Genomic DNA, 6,000 nt, shown 5'->3' with positions numbered 1-6,000 from the left:
GGGGTTGTTCCCGCCCTAACAAAGTTTGAGCTGGCGCTATTCTTGTGCATCACTTGCGCGTGGGATTCACCGTAAACGTTCGTGTTGTGGAGAAAGCATAACGCTGGTGGGGGGGAGTTTTCGCCCTTAGAAATTTTCAGCTTACGCTATTGTTATGCATCACTTGCTTGTGGGATTCACCATACACGTTCATGGTGCGGAGAAAGCCTAACGCTGGGGGATGGGGGTTGTTCCCGCCCTAACAAAATTTCAGCTAACGCTATAGTTTTGCATCTCTTGCTTGTGGGATTCACCATACACGTTCGTGTTGCGGAGAAAGCCTAACGCAGGGGGAAGGGGGTTGTTCCCGCCCTAACAAAATTTCAGCTTGCGCCATAGTTGTGCAACACTTGCGCGTGGGATTCACCATACACGTGCGTGTTTCGGAAAAAGACTAACGCTGGGGTATGGGGGCTGCTCCTACCCTAAGAAAATTTCAGCGTCCGCTATAGTTGTGCATCACTTGCTTGTGGTATTCACCATACACATTCGTGTTGCAGAGAAAGCGTAACGCTGGGGAGGAGATTGTTCCCGCCCTAACAAAATTTCAGCCTGCGCTTTAGTTGTGCATCCCTTGCGCGTGGGATTCACCATACACATTCGTGTTGCAGAGAAAGCGTAAGGCTGGGGGAGGTTGTTCCCGCCCTAACAAAATTTGCGCTTGGGCTATAATTGTGCATCACTTGCGCGACGGATTCACCATACACGTTCGTGTTGCGGAGAAAGGATAACGCGGGGGGTGGGGTGTTCTTCCCGCTCTAACAAAATTTCAGCTTACGCTATAGTTGTGCATCACTTGCGCGTGGGATCCCCATACACGTGCGTGTTGCGGAAAAATCCTAACGCTTGGGGATGGGAGTTGTGCCCTGCCTAAGAAAATTTCAGCTTACGCTATAGTTGTGCATCACTTGCATGTGGGATTCACCATACACATTCGTCTTGCAGAGAAAGCGTAACGCGGGGGGGGGCTGTTCCCGCCCTAACAAAATTTCAGCTTACGCTATAGTTGTGGATCACTTGCGCATGGGCTTCACTGTACACGTGTGTGTTTTGGAAAAGCCTAACGCTGGGGGATGGGTGTTTTTCCCGCCCTAACAAAATTTCAGCTTACGCTATAGTTGTGCAACACTTCCTTGTGGGATTCACCATACACATTCGTGTTTCAGAGAAAGCGTAAGGCTGGAGGGTTGAGATTGTTCCCGCCCTAACGAAATTTCCGTTTGCGCTATAGTTGTGCATCACTTGCGCGACGGACTCACCATACACGTTTGTGTTGTGGAGAAAACCTAACGCTGGGGGGGGGGGTAGTTCTTGCCCTAAGAAAATTTCAGCTTGCGCTATACTTGTGCATCCCTTGAGCGTGGAATTCACCATACACGTTCTACTTGCATATAAAACCTAACGCTGGTGGATAGAGTTTGTTCCCGCCCTAACAAAGTTTCACCTGGCGCTATTGTTCTGCATCACTTGCGCGTGGGATTCACCATACACGTGCCTTTTTCGGAAAAAGCCTAACGCTGGGGGATGGGGGTTGTTCCCGCCCTAACAAAATTTCAGCTTACACTATAGTTGTGCATCACTTGCTCTTGGGATTCACCATACACATTCGTGTTTCGGAAAAAGCCTAACGCTGGGTGAGGGGCGTTGTTCCCGCCGTAACAAAATTTCAGCTTACGCTATAGATGTCCATCACTTGCTTGTAGGATTCACAATCACATTCGTGTTGCAGAGAAAGCTCAAAGCTGTGGGGGGAGGTTGTACCCGCCTTAAAAAAATTTCAGCTTACGCTATTGTTTTGAATCACTTGTGCGTGGGATTCACTATACACGTTCGAGTTGCAGATAAAGCCTAACGCTGGGGGATGGGGGTTCCCGCCCTCAAAAATTTTCAGCTTGCCCTATAGTTGTGCATCACTTACTCGTGGGATTCACCATACACATTCGTGTTGCAGAGAAAGCGTAACGCTGGGGGGGGAGGTTGTTCCCGCCCTAACAAAGTTTCAGCTTACGCTATAGTTGTGCATCACTTGCTTGTGGGATTCACCATACACGTTCGTGGTGCAGAGAAAGCGTAACGCTTGGGGGGGGGGGGGAGTTTGTTCCCGCCCTAACGAAATTTCAGCTTACGCTATAGTTGTGCATCACTTGTTTGTGGGATTCACCATACACGTTCGTGGTGCAGAGAAAGCGTAACGCTGGGGGGGGGGGGGGGAGTTTGTTCCCGCCCTAACAAAATTTCAGCTTACGCTATAGTTGTGCATCACTTGCGTGTGGGATTCACCATACACGTTCGTGGTGCAGAGAAAGCGTAACGCTGGGGGGGGGGGGGGGAGTTTGTTCCCGCCCTAACGAAATTTCACCTTACGCTATAGTTGTGCATCACTTGCTTGTGGGATTCACCATACACGTTCGGGGTGCAGAGAAAGCGTAACGCTGGGGGGGGGGGGGGAGTTTGTTCCCGCCCTAACGAAATTTCAGCTTACGCTATACTTGTGCATCACTTGCTTGTGGGATTCACCATACACGTTCGTGGTGCAGAGAAAGCGTAACGCTGGGGGGGGGGGGGGAGTTTGTTCCCGCCCTAACGAAATTTCAGCTTACGCTATAGTTGTGCATCACTTGCTTGTGGGATTCACCATACACGTTCGTGGTGCAGAGAAAGCGTAACGCGGGGGGGGGGGAGTTTGTTCCCGCCCTAACGAAATTTCAGCTTACGCTATACATGTGCATCACTTGCTTGTGGGATTCACCATACACGTTCGGGGTGCAGAGAAAGCGTAACGCTGGGGGGGGGGGGGGGAGTTTGTTCCCGCCCTAACGAAATTTCAGCTTACGCTATACTTGTGCATCACTTGCTTGTGGGATTCACCATACACGTTCGTGGTGCAGAGAAAGCGTAACGCTGGGGGGGGGGGGGAGTTTGTTCCCGCCCTAACGAAATTTCAGCTTACGCTATACTTGTGCATCACTTGCTTGTGGGATTCACCATACACGTTCGTGGTGCAGAGAAAGCGTACCGCTGGGGGGGGGGAGTTTGTTCCCGCCCTAACGAAATTTCAGCTTACGCTATAGTTGTGCATCACTTGCTTGTGGGATTCACCATACACGTTCGTGGTGCAGAGAAAGCGTAACGCTGGGGGGGGGGGGGAGTTTGTTCCCGCCCTAACGAAATTTCAGCTTACGCTATAGTTGTGCATCACTTGCTTGTGGGATTCACCATACACGTTCGTGTTGCGGAGAAAGCCTAACGCAGGGGTAAGGGGGTAGTTCCCGCCCTAACGAAATTTCAGCTTACGCTATAGTTGTGCATCACTTGCTTGTGGGATTCACCATACACGTTCGTGGTGCAGAGAAAGCGTAACGCTGGGGGGGGGGGGAGTTTGTTCCCGCCCTAACAAAATTTCAGCTTGCACCATATTTTTCATCACTTGCGCGTGGGATTCAACATACACGTGCGTGTTTCGGAAAAAGACTAACGCTGGGGTATGGGGGCTGCTCCTACCCTTAGAAAATTTCAGCGTCCGCTATAGTTGTGCATCACTTGCTTCTGGGATTCACCATACACATTCGTGTTGCAGAGAAACATAACGCTGTGGGGGGGGGGGGGGTGTTCCCGCCCTAACAAAATTTCAGCTTACGCTATAGTTGTGCATCCCTTGCATGTGGGATTCACCATACACATTCCTGTTGCAGAGAAAGCGTAACGCTGTGGGGGGGGGGGGGTGTTCCCGCCCTAACAAAATTTCAGCTTACGCTATAGTTGTGCATCACTTGCGCGTGGGATTCACCAAACACGTTTGTGTTGTGGAGAAAACCTAACGCTGGGGGAGGGGGTGTTCCTGCCCAAACAAAATTTCAGCTTGCGCTGTATTTGTGCATCACTTGCGCCTGGGATTCACCATACACGTGCGTGTTTCGGAAAAAGCCTAACGCTGAGAAATGGGGGTTGTTTCCGGGCTAACAAAATTTAAGCTTACGCTATATTTGTGCATCAATTGCTCTTGGGATTCACCATACACATTCGTGTTTCAGAGAAAGTGTAAAGCTTGGGGGAGGGGGGTGTTCCCGCCCTGACAAAATTTCAGCTTATGCTATAGTTGTGAAGCCCTTGCTTGTGGAATTCACCTTACACATTCGTGTTGCAGAGAAAGCGTAACGCTAGGGGGGAGGTTTTTCCCACCCTAACAAAATTTCAGCTTACGCTATAGTTGTGCATCACTTGCGCGTGGGTTTCACCATACACGTTCTAGTTGCAGATAAAACCTAACGCAGGGGGATGGAGGTTGTTTCCACCCTAAAAAAATTTCAGCTTGCGCTATATTGTGCATCACTTGCGCGAGGGATTCACCATACACGTGCGTGTTTCGGAAAAAGCCTAACGCTGGGGGAGGGGGGTTGTTGCCGCCCTAACAAAATTTCAGCTTACGCTATAGTTCGGCATCACTTGCGCGTGGGATTCACCATACACGTTCGAGTTGCAGATAAAGCCGAACGCTGGGGGATGGGGGTTGTTCCCGCCCTAACAAAGTTTGAGCTGGCGCTATTCTTGTGCATCACTTGCGCGTGGGATTCACCGTAAACGTTCGTGTTGTGGAGAAAGCATAACGCTGGTGGGGGGGAGTTTTCGCCCTTAGAAATTTTCAGCTTACGCTATTGTTATGCATCACTTGCTTGTGGGATTCACCATACACGTTCATGGTGCGGAGAAAGCCTAACGCTGGGGGATGGGGGTTGTTCCCGCCCTAACAAAATTTCAGCTAACGCTATAGTTTTGCATCTCTTGCTTGTGGGATTCACCATACACGTTCGTGTTGCGGAGAAAGCCTAACGCAGGGGGAAGGGGGTTGTTCCCGCCCTAACAAAATTTCAGCTTGCGCCATAGTTGTGCAACACTTGCGCGTGGGATTCACCATACACGTGCGTGTTTCGGAAAAAGACTAACGCTGGGGTATGGGGGCTGCTCCTACCCTAAGAAAATTTCAGCGTCCGCTATAGTTGTGCATCACTTGCTTGTGGTATTCACCATACACATTCGTGTTGCAGAGAAAGCGTAACGCTGGGGAGGAGATTGTTCCCGCCCTAACAAAATTTCAGCCTGCGCTTTAGTTGTGCATCCCTTGCGCGTGGGATTCACCATACACATTCGTGTTGCAGAGAAAGCGTAAGGCTGGGGGAGGTTGTTCCCGCCCTAACAAAATTTGCGCTTGGGCTATAGTTGTGCATCACTTGCGCGACGGATTCACCATACACGTTCGTGTTGCGGAGAAAGGATAACGCGGGGGGTGGGGGGTTCTTCCCGCTCTAACAAAATTTCAGCTTACGCTATAGTTGTGCATCACTTGCGCGTGGGATCCCCATACACGTGCGTGTTGCGGAAAAATCCTAACGCTTGGGGATGGGAGTTGTGCCCTGCCTAAGAAAATTTCAGCTTACGCTATAGTTGTGCATCACTTGCATGTGGGATTCACCATACACATTCGTCTTGCAGAGAAAGCGTAACGCGGGGGGGGGCTGTTCCCGCCCTAACAAAATTTCAGCTTACGCTATAGTTGTGGATCACTTGCGCATGGGCTTCACTGTACACGTGTGTGTTTTGGAAAAGCCTAACGCTGGGGGATGGGTGTTTTTCCCGCCCTAACAAAATTTCAGCTTACGCTATAGTTGTGCAACACTTCCTTGTGGGATTCACCATACACATTCGTGTTTCAGAGAAAGCGTAAGGCTGGAGGGTTGAGATTGTTCCCGCCCTAACGAAATTTCCGTTTGCGCTATAGTTGTGCATCACTTGCGCGACGGACTCACCATACACGTTTGTGTTGTGGAGAAAACCTAACGCTGGGGGGGGGGGTAGTTCTTGCCCTAAGAAAATTTCAGCTTGCGCTATACTTGTGCATCCCTTGAGCGTGGAATTCACCATACACGTTCTACTTGCATATAAAACCTAACGCTGGTGGATAGAGTT

Source organism: Dermacentor andersoni, chromosome 1 (assembly GCF_023375885.2).
Source record: "Dermacentor andersoni chromosome 1, qqDerAnde1_hic_scaffold, whole genome shotgun sequence".
NCBI classification, from domain to species: domain Eukaryota; kingdom Metazoa; phylum Arthropoda; class Arachnida; order Ixodida; family Ixodidae; genus Dermacentor; species Dermacentor andersoni.
Note: the sequence above shows the minus strand (reverse complement) of the source record.